The sequence below is a fragment of the Bactrocera dorsalis genome, chromosome 3 (assembly GCF_023373825.1).
Source record: "Bactrocera dorsalis isolate Fly_Bdor chromosome 3, ASM2337382v1, whole genome shotgun sequence".
Lineage (NCBI taxonomy): Eukaryota > Metazoa > Arthropoda > Insecta > Diptera > Tephritidae > Bactrocera > Bactrocera dorsalis.
In genome coordinates, this window is record NC_064305.1 from 23,167,028 (window position 1) to 23,189,075 (window position 22,048).

Sequence of the window (22,048 nt, forward strand, 5' to 3'; positions counted from 1 at the left end):
TGTGGATTGATCTGTTTTCTACAGATTTTCTACAGGTTATGGGCCCAGATCCCCATCGAAGATAAGTACACCTTGTGATTTACATTTATTATCATGGAAAAATCAAAAAGAAATATAAAGCCGTTCGACGGTGAAAAATATGCGATTTGAAAATTTCGAGTTAGAGCGCTTTTAAGCGATAATGATTCGATTAAAGTAATTGATGAAACTGGTGGTGAAGTTACTGAGAAAAATGCTGTTGAAAAAGGTGATGAGTGGAAAAAGTTAGAGAAATTGGCCAAAAATACAATTATTGAATATTTAAGTGATTCCTTCTTAAGTTTTGTCACAAATGATTGCAGTGCTAAAGAAATTTTTCATAATTTAGATTCAATATATGAACGCAAAAGTTTGGCTACACAGTTGTCCGTCCGTAAACAATTACTTTCACTAAAATTAAAAGGCAATATGGATTTGATAAACCATTTTAATATATTTGATGATCTAATAACGGAACTTTCTGCATCTGGCGCGAAATTAGATGACATGGAAGTTATTATATTGCGCTCGAATGCAGCATTGCAACAACACAGCTTAGCGTATGTCATCACCACGCAACCTTTCGACAGTGGTGCTTAGCAACATCAACACCTCGCGCATATGTTTTCTAAGCTGTCCAACAATGGAACAGTCCGGCGCTTAAGAACACTGCGCAGGCAATTAACCTTGCCCATGTGTTTGCCTAGCAACATCGCAACGACGCAGGATAGCGCAGATAGGAAGGCTGCGCTGTTAGCATAGCAGGACAATTCTTTAAGACAACTCATTAGTTACAAGTGATAAATTAATTAATAAAGTTTATTAATAAAACTTAACCTGCTTAACTTACACAACCAATACTATTACAGGAAAGGCATTAAAGAAAACAAAAATTAAAGAAAACATTAAAATTCTTGAAAAGTACCAAAAAGAACTCGATACCAACCACGAAAAGCTAATGGCAGATGGTATAGGAGAAGAAGATTACTTCAAGAAGAACGTATACAATAACACTATGATTAAAATCGAAGAGGCAATCAATGCATTAAAGATAAGCATTGCAAAAGACAAACCTTTAGTCGAATTTGATCAGCAAATTGAAGCAGTTCAAATACGATGCAATAACCCAGATCAATCGACTTCCATATTCATGAGGAAAATTGAAAACCTCAGAAGAAAAATGGAAGATCTAAGCATGGAATTAATGATCGACAAAGATCAAATAAAAGGCTTAGACTGTTTATTTACAGACATCCAAAATCTAAAAAGCAAATTAGATTTTAATGTTGAAATCGAAGACATATTCGAAAAAATATGTGACGAATATTACGAAGAACTTCAGAATTTAAAAAAGAAATTAAAAAAAGAAGTGCCTAACATTTCTTATTGCCCTAACTTAGATTTAGAAAAATTAAAAATTCCAATATTCTATGGCGATATTAAGGAATGGGCAAATTTTTATAACGTGTGCCAAGAAATGGTACACAATAACGAGCAGTTACCGAGCGCAGAAAAAATGCTGCGTCTTCGTCTCAGCTTAAAAGGCGAAGCTGCGCGTTTAATACAGCACCTACAGATTTCAACAAAAAATTATGAAGCAGCATGGAGTCTGCTAAAACAAAGGTATGACAACCAAAGAATTCTGTTCACAACACAGTGGGATAGAATAATGGATCAACCAAATATAAATAGTGACAATGTTGAAAGCGTGAGACAACTATTAGATACAACAAATCACTGTCTTAACGCTATACAGTCACTGGGAATAAGCATTGAACAAGCTGATCCATTTATTGCGCGTGTAATTGTCCGGAAGTTAGACAAAGAAGGACTGAAATTATATGAGCAAACAGTTAAAAAGACGAGAGAAATTCAACAATTATCGGACATCAGAGATTTTTTGGATCAACACTTTCAAACATTGAAAGCAGTGGCTGATAAAGAACATCTTAATAAAAATCGTATCGATATTAAAACTGCGAGAGAATGAATAAGTTCTCCCTAAATAAAAGTCTTGCATTGCCCCCCCACCAGAGGTAAGGATTGTAAGAAACTATATTGAGGTATCAACACAGATTATATAGACAACACTTGGAGAATTTATAATATAGAGGTACACAACTGAACAGAGAACCAGAAGAATAGAATTTTATTATTTAAACCAGAGATCAATTATTTTAACACAAAGAGCACATCGTCGACATTTTAAGTTAAGAAGGTCATACGGACCTTACAAAAAATTAAAAAACATTTTTTTCGGTTCCGAAGTAAAGGCCCTATAACTTGTATGTTTGAAAATAGATATTTATTTTCAATAGTATTTCGGCTTTACTGATAAGTAAGCATGTTCAATGATATTTGAACACAGTGACTTTGAATGGTAAAATTTACATAATGGGCGGTCAGAATGCCTTTGGCATATTTGTTGACTTAAAGGGGACTTTCAATTAACTTAGCTGGGATCGCGTGATACAAATGATTCAGATGATCCTGAAAGAAGTTCTGCTGACAACGCGGATGCACCTTTTTTCCGAGGGACTGCCGGAAATGGCATCGTAATGACTGCTATTTTGATATTTTTTTTGGAAAATTATACAAAATGTTTATTAAATATGAGTCTTTTAAATAAAAAAAAATAATTAAAATATTACATTTTTTATATGTAAAAAAAAAATTATTGAAAAAGGCCGTTTTTTTGCCGGAGGAAACTCATGTAACCCCTTAACTAAGCTGAGAATAGGTTCATATATTTGGAACCTCATGATGGACTCTCTGGTTGGGCAGCTCGAGTCCCTCTGTATGTGTTGTGCATATAGCGACTGACTCCTTCTGGTTTCCTGCTTACCGGGCATGGGCCTCTCAAGGCATTTCGGGAATTTTGATAGTATGGGAATTAACTTTACCGACAGACGTTTAGAAAAAAAAGGTAAGTGGATTTTTTATCGATAATGGAAGAATTCAAGTTTTGTATTTCCGATTTATTTGAATATATTAAGGAGCACTACTACAACCAACCCGAAGATCAGTCTATTTATACTCTGGTAATAAAACAAGGACGTAGCCAGGTAGCTTCTTCTGTGGAAATAGATGTCACTGAGGAATGCCATGTAAATGATGTGGGCCGCTATGTTGGGCGAGCAGCTGTCGTCCGTGGGTTCCAAATGCTGCCTATGATTTTAAAACTGATGCCATAGCTTTGCAAAGAAAATTCAACCATGGGTGGTTGGATATATATGCGCCGTGGTTGGTGTATTCCAAGCGGTTGAAAGGTGCACTGTGTAAGTAATCGTATTGGGTTCATTCATGATCCGACCATTCACAAATTTTAAACAAATTACACGAGTTCTTCAAAAAGCATTCTCAAACAAGTCTCCACATTGCTGCAGCAGCTGCAGCGAAGGCTTTTATTGAAAATGTGCCCGTTGACGTACAATTGAATAGAAAACACACCAGATGAAAACTATGGAAGATAATAGAAATATTATAAAATCTATTATTTCATGTGTGTTATTTTGCGGCACACACGGCATGCCTCTCAGGGACAGAAATTCCGACGAGGGCGTTCTTCTAGACTTAATAAACTTGAAAATCGCTTCAGGCGACTCAAAGTTAAAAGAACATTTACAGACAGGTCACCGCAACGCAGTTTATACTTCACCACAAATTCGAAATGACATCATACACATTTTCGGAGAAATTATTAAAGGACTTATTGTGAATGATACAAAAACAACAAATCCTTACACCGTCTTAGCAGATGAAACTGCTGATATATCCGGCAAAGAGCAGCTTTCAATTGGTTTGCGCTTTTTCGACGAACAAAAGGAAATAATAATAGAAGAATTTGTGGGATTTATTGAGCTCTCAGCCCAAAATGCTTCTAACATTGCTGAAGAAATAGATAAGTTTTTGGTGTATCATGAGGCAGGAAAAGAAGGTGGTGTGCAAGCAATTTTAAGAAGAAAATATACCCGCGCAGAATATTTTCATTGCTCCAGCCATAAACTGAACCTGGTTGTCAATGATACAAATGCGGTTCCAGAAATAAGAAATGCCATATCAACAACAAAGGACGTTATAAACTTTTTTCGCGATTCAACCACGCGAAGGAACTGTGCGCCTACTATATCACGTTTGTGTGAAACCAGATGGTCGGAAAAATATAAGGCAGTAAGAAAGTTTTCTGAAAATTTTCCTGAAATTGTTGAAGGACTGGAAAAATTATCCATAGATGGAAACTATAGCACAAGAAAGAGTGCATACCAGCTTCATTCAGCGGTGACAAAATCGGTGTTTATCGTTTCCCTAATGACAATTGCAAAATAGGGCGAGTTCCAAGTTGCATTTTGCTTTATATTTGTACAAAGTATCGAGTTCCTGAATGCAACCTGCTTATAATATGCAATGTATCGAGTTCCGATTAACATTTTATGCGTTATCGATACGCATAAATCAAGCATATGACGCATCAGAAATTTTGATTATTCTCAAACAAAACATAATGGCTGAAGAAGAAAGGTAAGCATAAAAATCTTTAAATATTGAAATTTGTTTTTGTATTTGTATTTTTATTTAAATATCTTTTTCCTCCTTTTCAGTGATAAAAAGTGGACGCATGAAAGGAAGCTGTTGCTTTTAAATAAAAGGCTGTCCAATGAAGTTGATTTTTGCGCCAAAAGGAAAAAGAAGTCCGTCCTTTGGAAAAAGGTGTCCCGTGAAATTAAGGCAGTAGATGCAGAGTTTCCTTTTTCACGGGATGACATAACCAGAATGTTTATGAAATTCATGGTAACGTATAAAAGAATTAAGAGGCGGAATAAAACGTCTGGAGAGGCTGCTACAACGTGAGAGTTTTTTGATCAAATGGACGAAATTTATGGAACCAGGACCGACATCGTTGTACCAGAGGAAGTTTTGGATTCATCTTTAAGTGACATATTATCTGGTATAAATGACCACATCGCAGATGACGCTAATAGTGACACAGGATTTGCCCGTGAAAAAACTCCAGCATTTGCGCTATCTCGGTTGCATCTAGGGTTGCCAGACGTACTATCTTTATAGTATCGTACTGTATTTTTCGCTTGAATACTATATACTGTTCACAATAAATATAGTACGCTAAAATATTATATTTATACTCTAAGCAATTTAATTCATACTTTTCTAAAAATTTGAATCCCTATTCAGATGCTGATAAAGCTGTGCATAAAAGGTTGTTTGAATTTGCGAATATCTAACATATCGATAAATTGATAAAGCATTTTTGGCACTAGCTCAATAAGCTGTTTTTCGCAGGTAAATTTTAAGAATGTCTTCAAGTGATTGCTGCATATTATATGAAACACCTTAAAAACAGAGAAAAGTTAAAGTAAAAAGACTGCAAAAGTTTAAAAACGAATGGAAATGTAAATTTCCATGGCTTGAAAAAGATGAAGATCAGTTTAAAGCAAAATGTTCTATCTGTGCAATAACTTTGTGAGAACTAAATATCTTATAGAATTTAGGCCACACAAAGGCCCACCCTATTGTTCACAAGCATATATACGCAGCGGTAAAATCACGCCACCGCCAGCAACACACGCCATCCCAACGCAACATGCGGATGATCAGTCAGTCAGCACGGGACTGTGACAGCGTACACACGTTTTGACACCAAACTACGCAGCGAGTTTATCCTCTGGCTAGTCTTGGTACCCTGACTTGTGAACGCCGTATGTTAAGGGTGAGCTCGGTAGTGAGTTTATCCTCTGACCGACTCAACCGTTAACATCGCGGTCGCTAAGACAGTAATCCGGGATCTTTAAAATTGACAGTCGTCTAGTTAGTGAGCGAGCGCCGGCAGAAGTAGCCGAGCGTAGTTGGCGCAGCACGCGAGGGTGAACGCGTATAGCAGGGCAGCGATAGGGAAGCCCACACGAGCGTCGGCAGAAGCAGCAGCGCGTGATTGAAGCGGTACGGAGCAGCAAGTCGTCTAGCACCCAGGAGCGCGGCAGAGCAGGGAAACGGTATTGCCCTAACGGAGCACATCGAACCGTTACCCTAACAGCGCCGTCCTCGGGCGACGACTGTACAACGCAGGAGACGTTTTGTGACTTGAATTAATAAATTATATTAGATATTAATATAAGTTGAAATAAATAAAGAACGATTCGCAGAAGAGCCCCAACACTTACAAATTTATTGTAACGAACCCTGGACACGGCGAGTATACCTCACCAATTATACTTGTAAGAAGCAGGGGCAGCAAAAACCTTCGTTACAACTTTTTCAATTGATAAAAGTGGCATAGGTCAAGTAAGATTCAAAATTGTTTAATACGTGGTTTTTAGTTTAAAGTTATCATTATTTTAGATAAAACTATACATAGTGAATTTAACACACACGCAAGTAAATTAAAAATTACGCAACAATCTTCAATTTTAAATAAATTTCTACGATTGGGTACTGCTGAACCAAACGAATCTAAAGAAACAACGGCTGCTGAGTTAGCCTTAGTTTACCATACAGTAAAGCACAACCTTTCATATAACAGTGCAGATTGCGGTGCCAAACTTTATAAATTACTTTATGCCGAATCTAAAAATGCTAAAACCATTCAATTGGGTCGAACGAAACAAGCACCAATTGTCGAAAATGTTCTGGGCCCATATGCATTGAAACAAGCTCTGACACATATAAAAGATAAAAGTGATTTTTTTGCATTGCAAATAGACGCGTCAAACCGAAAAAATGTAAAACTATTCCCTCTTGTTATTCAGTATTTCGATACAAAAGCAGGAATTTGGTATCGATTGCTTAATGTATATGTACTAAAAAATCTGTTCTAAACCGTAATATAGGATTGTGAAATTGTTTCAAATACACTGTCGTTATGGCTACGGCTATACGACAACTCTATGATAACTCCAATAATTTCAAAACGGCTAAATAGCATAAGTTTGTAAAATTTATATTTTTACGCAACTTGGTATCGATTGCTTATCATACAAGTCATACAAGTAATAAAGAGGATCCAGTTCAGAGATATAGTGGTCACCACAAAACGACTTTTTTGAGTGCTAATAAATTTTCATATAAGTATTAAGTGTATAAAGTCATACAAGTAATAAAGAGGATCCAGTTCAGAGATATAGTGGTCACCACAAAACGACTTTTTTGAGTGCTAATAAATTTTCATATAAGTATTAAGTGTATAAAGTCATACAAGTAATAAAGAGGATCCAGTTCAGAGATATAGTGGTCACCGCAAAACGACTTTTTTGAGTGCTAATAAATTTTCATATAAGTATTAAGTGTATAAAGTCATACAAGTAATAAAGAGGATCCAGTTCAGAGATATAGTGGTCACCACAAAACGACTTTTTTGAGTGTTAATAAATTTTTATATAAGTACTTGTTCAAATTACTTGAACAATACTGCAACTAGAAGTCTGCAGAATATCGTCAATTTTTGTTATATTCGGGTATAATTGTGGTAAAAGATTGCGGACGATTTGCATCCTTCTACGTTGCGAAAATCTTGTAGAGTAGAATCCACTGTTGCCAATGAATTGTTGAAATAATTTGTTAAGTTATTTAGTAATTTTAATGGACAACATTTGGTTAGTTTCAATATTCATAGTCTTTTACATTTAAAAATTCGGGCATCTAGAATTTTAGTAAGAATTAGAATTACAAGAAATTTTGCAGGTTCTAGCAAAATTCCTCAAATAGATAGGTTTATTATTAATTCCAAAAAGATAAAGATAGTTTCTTTTTTAGCAATGTTTTTCATTGTAATAATTGTAACTTTTTTTACAGGAGAAGAAATGAGCCGATTTCGTATCGCCGACCCCATTCGCACCGTATGGCCCACCCAACTCCAACCTAATAAAAGTGGCGAATCTCGGCAAGAAGACATTATAAATCAGCTATCAGCTGTAGAAAGCGCTCTAGCTGAGAAGGTATTTATTGATATAAAATTATTATATTTTATATAAAAGGGGTCGGTAGAGAAAGTAATGCAGTCATTATTTAGTGACGAGTTGGTGTAGCTATGCAATTGGGATGGAAAAGCGGGAAAAAGGGCTTTAACTAAGTTTATTTAAAATAGTGGATATCACTCTCGGTAAATATTAAGCTATTTAGATACGTTCACTCGGTTTGCTCACATTGTAAGGCATTGAAATACATATAAAAACGAAGCTAATCGATTCTATTGCGCAATTGGTAAAGTGAAATTGATACCATTGGAACCACCACCAGACATTGCACTCATTGGTTTCAGAAATAGGAACAGATTCCATACACTTTTTGATAAATTTCCAACAATATAATAATTGTTTTCAAATGATTTCATTTGGGTCAACAAACAACTTTCAAGGTATGTATTAATAGCAGTTAATCATATTTATTTTAGCGAACAATATGTTCTGTCATCTAAGTTAAGATGTGTCACTAATCATAATCATCTCTTAGTCATTGAGAGATGGTATTATTTGGTGAGACTTTTATTATTTTGGAACCCAATATAATTATTTGATGATAGATATTTTAATAGGAGAGGGATATAATTTTTAAGAATTTAAATGCACTTGGTCCACCATCAAAAGACTCAAATGCATGGAGAAAGGTAAGGTATTAATTGAATTGAAAACGAATTTGTAAAATCTAATGTTTCGTTACAGGTTTGGATTGACTGGAAGTGCTATATCAAACGCAAGCTAACTAGCAATAAGAAGGAAATGATGAGCACAGGGGGAGGGCAATGTCGTTTACAACGTATAAGTCCACTTGAGAAGAAAATTGTGCGATTAACGAGGTAATTACATCCCTGACAAATTGACCGAACTTGACGAAACTAATGAAACGAACCCTAACACGAACAAGAACAGCTGACAACGACAGTTGAAGTTGACCAGCGCCGCGAGCAAGTCGCAATTTATATTTTAAAAACTTAAATGTAAAACAAAAATCATTTAAACTAAAGCTTTGTACGTGAATTAAAATAAAATAAAAACAAAGTGTATTGCATAAAAAAACATTGCCTACATGTATGTTAAAATTGAAACGTAGAGATTAACATTCTTCAGGTTGAATCAAACCAAACTCCGATCTGAAGAGTATATTCACCTTCGAGATGTGATTAATGGAAATACAAAGAGTGTTGGTCGGACGACGCCTATTCTCAAAATGCCATGTCGTATGTTCTCAGTATGGTATAGCAGATTTGACTGCAAAACTGCAAAAACTTCATATCTATAATATAATATATAAATGAAGAAATAGGAAATCTAGAAAAACTCCAAGCTAGTTTGGACAAAAAATGGTCAGAATTTCAACGAAACCATTTAGAATTGTTCAAAGATCCCAAAAATAAAAATATATAATTATTTTAAAAATGATGTTGAAGGGACGGTAGGTACGCTTTATTTGACAGCATGTGCCAAGTTAAGCGAATTGATAGCTATAATTCAAGAAAATAGTACTCCCAGGAAAATTAAATACTTTCCAAATCTTGGTTTAGTTCGCAGACTTCAATTCTTATTAACAGAATTAGAAAAAAATATTGAAGACTGCGAAATAAACGAAATATGCTCTCTAGACAGCATAGAGAGACTAATAGAAAAAATTCGTGGTACTGTGCTTAGATTTATTAACCAGCACGAAAATGAAGAGTTAACAAGTAAATTCTATGATTTAAGAAATAGACTTTACAATCTTAACCCATTTAGACCTACCGTCTCATATACGATACACCAGAAGTATTATTATTTTGAAATACCCTTGATAAGAAATTGTTTACTTCTTGTGGTGGTGTCAAGTGCACGGTCTAAACAATACTACAAAAATAACTTTACAGCCCTATTCTGAAAAAACCTCTTAACTGAGTTGGGAGGAAAAATTTGAGAGATTTCTTGTGAGGCATATTTTGTGAAGCTATTCTTGCTCAAACCTCATAAGAAAAAAGCTTAAAAAAGTCACCACGTGAGGTAAAAAGCTTTTTGCTGTCAAACAGCTGTTTTAATAAAAATAAGCAAACAAAAATGGATACACAAATGGATAATCAGCATATGTAAGTAATTTTGCAAATTTTAAATATATATATATGTGGGATCAGTAGACTCGACCGTACGGTCAACAAGATCGCGTACGAACCAAATGCGACCGTGCTAAATATAGCAACCGTGCGCATTACAAAATAAGCAACGCTGACTTGACCGAGTAGCCAACCCGCGGACTGACAGGCGACATTCTGACTCTGAACTTAGCAGCGTGCGGTTGAGCATTATACAAAACTTACTCGTGTTTTCCCGATTATATCACTTACTTGTGCATTTTTCCAGTTATATCAGACTTACTTGTGCATTTTTCCAATTATATCAGATTTACTTGTGTTTTTCCAATATCAGATTTACTTTTTTACATCAAATTTACTTGTGCATTTTCGATACTAGACTTACATACTTGTGTTTGTCAATTAACTACTTGTTTAGGCCAGCGCCTAATTTCTTTTTACCACCCCCTAGTGAGTATATAACAAACCATTGCCAGTTAGCTGTTAATAGTTTTGACTCAACTGTTAATAGCTTTCACTCAACTGGCAATGGTTTCGTTGAAAACTCCCACTTAGCAAGCGATTCTGCTAGTGAGGCTAAAGTACTTTGTTTAGAGAGCGAATCGAGGCAAGACGTTTTTCCACCGGCCACCACAACAAGCATCACCACAAGCACAAACCATAAATGTAAGTAATTTTTGGTAATCACAAATTAATAAAATAAAAGTTTCAAACATTTTAATTTGTTATATGAAACACAAACTTTGTGGTTTTATTCACTAATACACTTCTGTTTTCCCGTTTTTCATATTCTCAACGATCGACGCATCGTCCATAAATTGACTCGTCGAACGTTCGAGACATATTCATGGTCCTTCGAGCCGGATATTAATCACGTATTATTTTCATAAATACAAGTTTTCTCAACCACCATACAATTGGAATTCACAAGGCGCTGCAAACCAGCAAGCAAGTTTTCATACACACAAGGATTCACAAGGCGCTGCACACCAGCAACTTTTTTTGTTAACACAAAGTGACCTGCCACCAAAAAAAAACCCACAATACACTTCACAGCAACGCAGGCAAACCAGATTAATTTCAGGAAGATGACTCGCTACAGTACCTTGAAGAAAACCGCGGCGCTACACCCGAACCGTTACCCGCTTTCTTGCACGCTGTGCAAGGGAAAGCATCCATTGCGGCTCTGCTCGTCCTTCCGGGCCAAGACACCGGAGGAGCGCCTACGGGAAGCTCTCATAGGCAAATATTGTGTTAATTGCCTTGCGATAAACCACAGGTCAGCGAATTGCCCCAGCGACGCACGGTGCCGGCGCTGCAACGAAAAGCACCACACAATGCTCCACATCGGGGAAAATACGCGTCGCCGCCCCACAGTGCCTCAAAACCCGTCGTGGAGCGAACAAATGAGCTCCGACGATGCTCTATCTATCTATGCGTCAGACGCTGGAACGGAGACTAGGCCTCTGCAACCAGCACCGGAGGGAGAATCATTGGAAACTGGAGCGGAAACACGGCCTTTCCGCCCATCACAGCGAGGGGAAACGGAAACCCGGACTTTCCGCCCCCTTCTGCGACATGAACGTCGCTCCCACCAACGCCGTCTGCACCGTCGCCAAGCGCACAACCCGGCAAGACTGGAGACCAGGTCTCTCCAGCTTCACCGGGCTAGCTCCTTTAGAGCCGGGCTAGCGGATCGAGCCAGCATAGCGACTCCTTCCTTGCTGCCAACGACAGCCATTCTACCGACGGCGGTGGTAAAGATTGAGGCAAGGGGACGTCTACACTTGGTCAGGGCTCTGATAGACGCATGCGCCCCTACGTCGCTGATTGCACACGACCTTGCAAGGGAACTCCAACTTGTGCAGACCCATATCGGTGGTCAACACGGCTGCCTCGTAGTACTGCGAGGCAGACATGGGACAAATACCCGAATATCGACGCATGTAAGGGTAATGAATGATTATATGCGCATCAGCCCGACCACTACGTTGGACTCGGCCATAGCAGCTCCATACGCTCACATCAAACTGGCGGATCCGAACTTCCACAAGTCATCGCCGATACGCTTGGTGCTCGGCGCGGATATCTACTCCCGCATTATGACCCAACAGGTCATGCCACTGACGTTTGGGCAGCTCCTCGCTCAGGGCTCCATATTCGGTTGGGTGCTTTCGGGTACGGCCCGGTACTAAGTTAAGTCGTGGCTATCGTTTTTGATTCATATTTTTAAAATAATTATAATAATAAATAAATGAATTTATAACATATTTTCTACATTTATACATTTTCTATTAAGCTACTAAGATTGTACATTTGTATATCGTTATGGTGGTCGATGGACATTTAATTTTTTTTTGTTGCTCACCGCAAGGGGGCCGGTATGTTTAGGCCAGCGCCTAATTTCTTTTTACCACCCCCTAGTGAGTATATAACAAACCATTGCCAGTTAGCTGTTAATAGTTTTCACTCAACTGTTAATAGCTTTCACTCAACTGGCAATGGTTTCGTTGAAAACTCCCACTTAGCAAGCGATTCTGCTAGTGAGGCTAAAGTACTTTGTTTAGAGAGCGAATCGAGGCAAGACGTTTTTCCACCGGCCACCACAACAAGCATCACCACAAGCACAAACCATAAATGTAAGTAATTTTTGGTAATCACAAATTAATAAAATAAAAGTTTCAAACATTTTAATTTGTTATATGAAACACAAACTTTGTGGTTTTATTCACTAATACACTTCTGTTTTCCCGTTTTTCATATTCTCAACGATCGACGCATCGTCCATAAATTGACTCGTCGAACGTTCGAGACATATTCACTACTTATTTAAGAAAACTGCAATTGTAATACAAATTAAGTCACCGTGAAAGTGTAATAAACATTAAAAAAAAAGACAAAGTGCGTTTTTATTAGGGTCGAACCCGCAAACATATATAAGTTAAGGTAACTGGCGTTGCCAACATCGCTGTTGCTGGTCCTAACATGAGTGTTTGCGTTCCACCTCCTATTGAGTTGCTTTCAAGCTCACACTCAAATGCTTTAATAATGCTCATATTATTATAATATGTTAAGAGCGCGCCTAGCAATAACAACAGGCGCTTAGTGACAACAACATACTAAATATATGTATGTACCTCGGCAAACCACGCTTAGTGATAGCGCTTGGCTTGGGTGTCTGAATGCAGGGCAACAACGCATAACACTCACTTAACAACAAGTTATTGCACCGCCAAAACTACCGTACGCCAAAGTAGCAACAAATCTCGCTTACTTTAGCATACGCTTGGTAACAACATACGTATTAGATGGGACACGCGTTTTGATAGCGCTTGGCTTGGACGGCTGCATGCAGAGCAACAACAGTAGCGCCAAAGCACCAGGCACGCGAAAGCAACCACAAACCTCGCCTACCTTAGCATATGCTTAGCAACAATTAGTAGAGGACCGCAAGGGAAGCTGCTGCTCTGCTCAACGCACTAACTAACGCTGACAGAGGTTTAGTAAAGCGACATCGATGGACAATAGATTATTAAGTAATTAGCAACCAAGCGAGTAATATCGCCATAAAGTGTGAAAAATTGCATACGTTTAAATAAATTAACAAAGGAAAGCACATTGTCCTTTAATTTATATAATAATTTCATATATTCCTAGGCATATAAAAACGGAAAGGACAACGTAGGAGCAGCTGCAACATTATACGAGTATAATGTTTTGCAAGCAGCATCCTGAGTTGCAACGTCGGAAGCTAACTCCAGCCAACCCTCAAGGGCTGCAAATACTTTGGTCGAAGTTAGCAGATAATTTAAATGCCTTAAGAGGTCCAACTCGGCCGGCAGCCAAGTGGAGGGAGGTAAGTTCACTTCACTTACAAAGGGCAACACTGACCTATGACAATAGGCAGCACTGATAGGGCACAACCAACTTAACAAACAGGACAAGAACACAGTCGTTAAACAGTCGCCACACGTATAGGACGGTCAAACTTCACATATTCAGTTTAAAGGAACATTTAACATTTATATACATAAGTATTTTAAATAAAAGTGTTTAACTAAAAGCGTTTAAATAAAAGTGTAATTATAAAGTTGAACTTGAACCAAGTGCATTTATTTTTAAGGGCTATCCTACATAAATGCTTGTGTATGTTTCACATTATTAAAATATGTTTCCATAGTCCTTAATGCATTGGAAACATCAGTTGCAATCGCGAGCGAGTTAAGGCACATGTAACTTACAACACATCACTATCACATGGCAACAACCGACCACACCCAAAGGGTCAATGTCCAAAGTACGTGATAACACTAAACTACATTATCAAGAACGACAAATTATATCTATTGTACATTACCCATTAGTATAAATAGAAGCATAACCATACACGCTTCGTCTTTTGTATTTTGAATATTACTGCATAAAGAACATTCTGCTGTTAATGCAGAACTAAAATATTTTTTTGACTAAAATAACCCAAGTGTTATTAATTGGCGCCCAACGTGGGGCACACATCAAAAAAGGATTCAGTGAATAAAAGACTTACGCGTGTGGCTCCTGATCAAAAGTAAAAGGATAACCTTTATCCTTCAAATCAACGCAAGTAAAATAAATAAAAAGTGTAAATTTAATAACAAGTTAAAACCTAAAAAATGGACGGCGAAATTCAAGCTCTCCAGACTATAGTTACCGAACTACAGCGAAAAATAGCTTCAATGGAACTAGCTAACCCAACATTAACTCCGCAAGCGGTGAAGAGGACGACGTATGTGTATATAATAATGCACAGGAGATAGATCTAAACATGTTCAAACTAATAGGAACATTCAGCGGCGATCCTAAAGAATATCGACCATGGAGAAAAATAGTGACCACTCACATGAATAACATTAGATATGCAATTCAGAGGAACAAACTTATTTGCTCAAGCAGTGCTCATAATTTTAGAGAAAATAACCGGCAGTGCATCACAGGTCCTGGTTAACAATAACACCAGAACTAACTTTAATGCAATCATCGATCGGCTTGACTTAACCTATGCCGACCAACGACCACTGTATGTCCTGAAAGATGAAATGAAAAGGTTACAACAAGGAAATTCATCACTACATGAATACTACGATCAAGTGAATCAAGCGTTAAACCTGATCTTGTCCACGTTAGAAATGACGTATAAAAACGAAGCAGTCCTAGCATGACATAATAAAGAAGCACAATTAAAAGCCACGAGAACATACATGTCCGGCATTAGAAGTTCCTCAATTAAAAACGCATTTACTCCAGATATTGTGCATCACTCACAGAAGCTCATGATATAGCTAGAACTATGCAACATGATGTCGGCTATCAACACCTAGAATACATACCCAGGATGCGACCACATCCGCAAAACAATTATACACTAAACAACAGGAACACATTTCCTCAAAGGATCCAACAACCCAGAGTAGAACCTATGGAAATAGACTCCTCAACACGATTCCGACGACCTACGCATCAAAGAAACATACAACCACCAAACAACCCACCAGTCCAACCAAGACAGCAACCAACCTTCAATCCCTTCAGATAAGCAGTCCAAACATTTGGCAACCGATTCAAAAGGTATAGAGACGAATCAGACACTGTACAAACTGTACAAAGAACAAATATGAAAGAAAACCAATTAAACACATAATCCGAACAACGCCAACACCCAATTTAGTTGGCACATCAATACAAATGGAATATTCCAAATACGCGGCACGAGATACTTATCTAGCATTTGTCGCTACTCTAAATACACATACTTACGTAAACTCGACACGAAGCGACAATTTCACGAAATAATAGAAGAAGTCATCACACAAATATTCCCCAACTGTACCGAACTGATGACAGATAACGAAAATATATTCAGCGGCGTCGGCACAACAGCACTAATGAAAAAGCTACAAATTAAACATACACTCACAGCAGTGCATCATTCAACATCGAACGCACAAGTCGAACGGTTACATTCGACGATACTAGAAATAGCTAGGACATTAGCAGCAGACAAGGAAAGTACAGCAGATGAAGAAATATTTCAGGCAGTAAAAGAATACAACAGGACACTACATTCAGTAACCGAAGCAAGACCAGTAGATGTATTCTTTAACAGGAACCAACATCCTGACATAGCAGAAAAAATAAAAAAATAAACAAAATTACATGCTTGAATACCACAACAAGAAAAGAAAACAGAGAATTCCAAAAAGGACAAATAATCCATTCAAAAACAGACAGGAGAGATAAATCCAGTCATCGTTATACAAAACATATAGTAAAAGAAAACCGTGAGGACCCAGTCTTAACAACCAAGGGGAGGATCATACAAGTTAATGTACCACTGTGGCTGGCCAATTTTGTATGCTGGGTTACGCCAAGAATAGCGGCGTCGCTACTTGTATGCTGGGTTGCGTAACTCAATGCGTTTTGCAACAGCTCTCGCAGAGCGTAAAACTGCATACCACTTAGCAGCAGAAAGACGCCAACTCAAAGCTGCGTAACGGGACATGATCAAAGAAGAAGAATTGGACAGCGGCAAAAAGACAAAAGTAAAATCATTCTAGAACTGAACGGCGAAGGTGACGAGTTAAATCGTCATAGTACATACCTTTAATTTAACATTTAACGACACATATTCAATTAATTGGTCTTACTGTTGAAATAAATAAATTTAATTTGTGTAACAAATAAACGTAATGAATTTGTAATAAATAAACGTAATTAATTTACACAAGGATAACATACGCAATGTCAACAGAACAAATATGGATATTGCTGATAACAATATTACTACTACATAAACAACTAAAAACATACAAAATAACGAACGTCGAAGACAAAAAATAGATTCTAACACAAACAGACCCATCTTACATATACAACAAAGAAGATTATTTATTGCACATAGTAAATCTAACAACAATCTTAGACTATTATGAAACCATAACAACATCCATAAACGGACACCACAACAATGAGCAAATAGCAGATACGATGCTCATACAAAGGATAGAAGCACTAAAGGATCAGTTATTAACAAGGAGACACAAATTTCCTAGGCAGTATATTCAGCTTCATAACTGGAGTTCCAGACCATGACGATGTCATAGCAATAAAAAAAATAATAATATTAAACAAAATAATAATAAACAACAAATAATAAACTCACACTTGGAAAAATTGTTAGAAACGATTAACCTTAAAGCAATTAAACAAAGAATGGTATTGCAGGAAATACACACAACTTTTAGACTTAACAATAACAATAAATTTTGCAAAAAATAAAAATTTTTATTCAGGTGCAATAAATATAGAAGAAGTGGAAAAGATCCTGAATACAGAAAAAATAACCCTTCCAGCTATAGATACATATATGTATATTCTTATATTTATAGTACATAACGCAACTGGAAATATATACATATGTACAGCCTTGGCCAAAAGTATTAGGCACTCCATTAAAATACAAGTATTCTCAAATGTGGCTATCAAAGTTACCACTTCCCTTTGTAAATGTCTTACATGGGTGTTTAACCCTTTGTCGACCACGGGGACACCGGTGTCCCAAATAGAAATAATACAATAAAACAGTAATTAAAAAACTTATTTTATCTTTTTGTTATTTTATCTTATAGTTTTTGAACGTACGTTTTTCATTTTATATGCTGGCAACACAAAAAAAATATCGTTCTTTGTCTATGGCTATTGAAAACTGAGACTTCGTTAAGCGCGCGAATCGAGTATTTTGTAACAGTGCATAAAAGGTGTAAAACTATTCTTTAAGAATTTACAGTGTGAAATAATCATAGCCTGGTAAGTAAATTTTTATTTTATATATTTATAAAACTATTATTTATGTTGTGTATAACGATAAGTCATAATAAACATAAAGGGACACCGATGTCCCTATGGCCGTAGAGAGATACTATTTATGAGGAATAATTATGTTGTCGTACTGATGTTTTTCGTCAGTTACCCTTCATTTTCTTATTCGTGTCGTTACAGATTATGTTTCGCAAAGGACGCGGCCTTTTCGAACTTAAAGAAAATGAAGTGCAACAGATTTTGATGGCTGATAACAGTGACGAAGAGGGCAATTTACTGCTTGACGAAGAGGATCAAAGGCTTTTGACTCAGCATGATGATCAAGGGATTGTGGACGTGGAAATTGACGGTACGATAACTGAACATACTGACTCAACAAGACCTGAGCCTTCCACATCAGCACCTGTAAACGAAGCACAGCATCAAACCGTCTTCAAGTGGAATTCGAGAACATACGCACCAAATGTTTTTCGTGATGTGGAATACGACTTCGGGAAAGTGCAAATCTGTCAAGAAGCTGAAAATGGACTATTGACTCTCTTTGATATATTTTGTTCAGCGACAAATTTTGATAATTTAGTGCAATATATAGTATCGGAGTCAATACGATATGCTCATCAAAATGGACGGGAGTTTACTATTGATCTCGAAGAAATGAAAGCATTTCTAGGGATGAATGTAGTCATGGGCTATCATATCTTGCCATCATTGAGGGATTACTGGTCTACAGAACCAGACATGGCAGTACAATTCATATCGAATGTTATGCCAAGGGCTCGATTCGAAGACATTCGCCGGAACCTACATTTCTGTAACAAGGAAGCGGTAAGAGACACAACTAGCTCTAATTATGATAGGGCATACAAAGTTCGGCCAATAATAGAGCATTTCAATGTATCGTTTCAAAATGCCCTCAATAACAAAGTAAAACAATCAATCGACGAGCATATGATAAAATTTAAGGGTCATAATGTAATGAAGCAATAAGCCTGTCAAATGGGGCTTCAAATTATGGTGCCGATGTGATGCTGCGACCGGTTATCTATTTGAATTTGATCTGTAAACGGTTCATCTACAAACGCAAACGAACTTCTGGAATCGAGTATGGATTAGGTGAATCAATAGTACTACAGCTAACGAAAAAGGTTGAAGGCTTAGGATGTGAAATTTATATGGACAACTTCTTCAATTCACCTTTACTACAATATAAGCTGATTGATCAGAATACTAAGGCGTGTGGAACACTTCGAACTAACAGGAAACAACTTCCAAAAACTGCACCTGCTGACAAAACAATGAAGCGTGGCGATATTTACTCAACGAGTTTTCATGGCATAAGTTATGTCAAATGGATGGATAATAAAGGAGTACATTTGTTGACCAACTTTTTGTTGCCTGTAGAAACGGACATCGTAAAGCGCCGCAAAGCTGGTTCAGCCGACAAAATTGATGTCAAATGTCCTAGGATTGTGTCACATTATAATAAAAATATGGGTGGAGTAGATCTTATGGATCAACGTAAGGTGTGCTATGAAATAGATCGAAGATCGAAGATAAAGTACTACCTTCGCCTTTTCTTCGATTTGTTCGATATATCGGTAAATAATGCACATACCATATATACTAAGCTGCACAGTGAAAAGCAATTAGAGGGAAGCCTGCTGTCCACCTTACAGTTCAGACAGGTAGTCGCCAGGAGTTTGGTAAACGGCTACAGTACTAGACAACGTGGAGTCCCTACTACAAAAAATAGTGCAGTGAGCAAATATGTGAAGCGGCAATTATCGATGCACCCCATGGAAAAATCCTCCACCAGAAAGAGGTGTGCAAATTGTGCGAAATATAAAAAAGAAAATCGAACAAACAATATGTGTGTTCTGTGTAACGTTCACCTATGTTATACCAATGAGAGAAATTGTTTTGCTGATTATCATAACTAATAAACAGTATTTCTATAATATAAGCGTATTTATTAACCTATTACCCCATTCTCACAAGCAAACTTAATAAAAGTAAAATTGAGATTGTTTGAGTGAAACGTATCTCTTATCGACCATAGGGACATCGGTGTCCCAAAAAATTCCAAAAAAACTATAATAGTTTAGTGTGTTTTGATTTGAAAATTTATTTTTTATAGACCTAATGAGTCAATATAAATAGCTAAAATACTTGCATAAGGTCCCATAACCTTATGGTCCTGAAAGGGTTAACAAAAATGGATAACTGGGACACTGAAACAAGAATTTGGACTGTCCGCCGCTATCACGCACTGGAGTCCGTAGTTTCAGTTCAAAGAGAGTATAGGCGCACGTTTGGCGGCAATCCTGCGAGCAGATGGACCATAATGAGACTTGTAAACAATTTACTTAATTTCAACTGATGTGCAAACGTTTTGTGACAGCAAACTGAACATAATGGATATCGTGGGATGGACTTCATTTGCACGCAAATTGAAGGAAAAGTGTGGTGTTAAATGTCCGCGTTAATGTATAAAAGCTTTGGTGCAAGTTAACACCCAGCCATACATATGTATATGTCTCACTTAGCAACAAACCAATACCACATCACGCAAGTTAATACAACACCTAGCAACAATTCGACAACATAACTTGCGCAACTACTACATAACTTACTGACTTAAGCAAATCGCCGCAGCAGTTTCAGTAACAACGACTTGACTTCCGACACGCGCACCCGAAATGCTTATGCACCTTCACAAGCCAATTCCTGGAAGTGCATCACGCCACCACACTGCAGGCTAGACGGAATTTAGGTATAAAATTATGTTAATCACTAATTTTAGGCACATTTTATGTCAATCAATAAAGTAACGCGGTCGCGCTGCCATCCATGCAGCACCGTTGTTAAACGCGAAAACAATTTTGTTTTTTTAGCTTTCTAGCTTTCTCAACGAGAAGAAGATTTTTGTAATTAATTCTAAGTTTGGGTTTCAACAATAAACACACGGCTCGCTGCCAAATAATAATTGTGTTTTAAATGTGAACAAATAAATAAATAACTGGCGCCCAACGTGCTAGTCGCGACTGAATAAGTTAATCGAGTAAAGGCCCTTAAGAAGTGCCTCGCGCTGGGGCTCAAACTACTAAACAGGACGTGACAGCAGAATCAAAAAGGGATAACTTCGGTGGAAGAAAGCCCGCACCCAACGAAGAGTGCGCAACGTTGAACCCCAAGTAGATAATTTTCAAAAAAATTCGACCATCCTGAACAGTTGTTTACAGCTATACTTGAAATCCGTTAAAGATCAGTGATCAAATTCGTGATAAATTGCAGTTTATAATTAAAAAAATAAAATAAAATATAGTTCAAACCTGAAATTAAAAAAAAAGAATAATAATAATCAAACAAAAACACAAAATGGACGTAGAGGCTGAAGAGCCCGAGGGCTCCTGGGCTTATAATGTGAAAGAATCTACCAAAAAAGCAAAATATGTTAATGATAAAATTAATATTGAAAGCAACATTATAATAAAACCACTATCAACAACAAACACACCAAACATATTCAACCCGGAAAAACTTACATACGATGAAGATCACCAAGGTCCATTCATCTTATATATAAAAAAAGAAATGTGGTGTCGTGGGACACCAGGTAGGAACGAAGTTCCTTCGGCTAATATAAAATCGATACAATTTGCAAACAAAGTTTGCTGATTAGTTTTTATTTAAGTACAGATAAGTATTTTAAGAAATACTCGGAATGAATTACGTAAAATAAAAAAAAATTGTAATTCAAATTAATAACTTAAATAACAAAATAATAGTCAAGCCTATAACTTGCCCAAGTGACTAAAAGAATTTCACATTTCCGAGGTCTCTACAATCGACTTGGAAGTTTTGGGTATAGGTGGTGTTTATATGCAGTTCTTTGATTTAGCCGAGACTTACTTGCAGTTTCTTGCCCCATTGATAGGTTTCTTTTTGCAAAGGTGTGTTTTATTAAACATATAATGTCTCCATACAGCCTAGGTCTTCGAAACTTCTACTTTGACCCCAGCTTATTCCTCCCATTCCGTCCAATACGATGTTAAGGGAATATTTAAGTCTAGATTCAGAAATTTCAAGTAAAAAATGTAAATTAATATTTTTAAT

At 37.0% G+C, this 22,048-nt stretch overlaps 1 long non-coding RNA gene across 1 annotated transcript in view; it reads right to left on the reverse strand.

Annotated features, from left to right (window-relative positions):
• Window positions 1-21,840, reverse strand: part of LOC125777774 (uncharacterized) — a 72,830-nt gene extending 50,990 nt beyond the window's left edge. Inside the window, exon 1 of the long non-coding RNA XR_007422385.1 lies at window positions 13,970-21,840. This is a non-coding gene — a long non-coding RNA (uncharacterized LOC125777774). The remainder of the gene's footprint in view (window positions 1-13,969) is intronic.
• Between the last annotated feature and the right edge of the window lie 208 nt (window positions 21,841-22,048).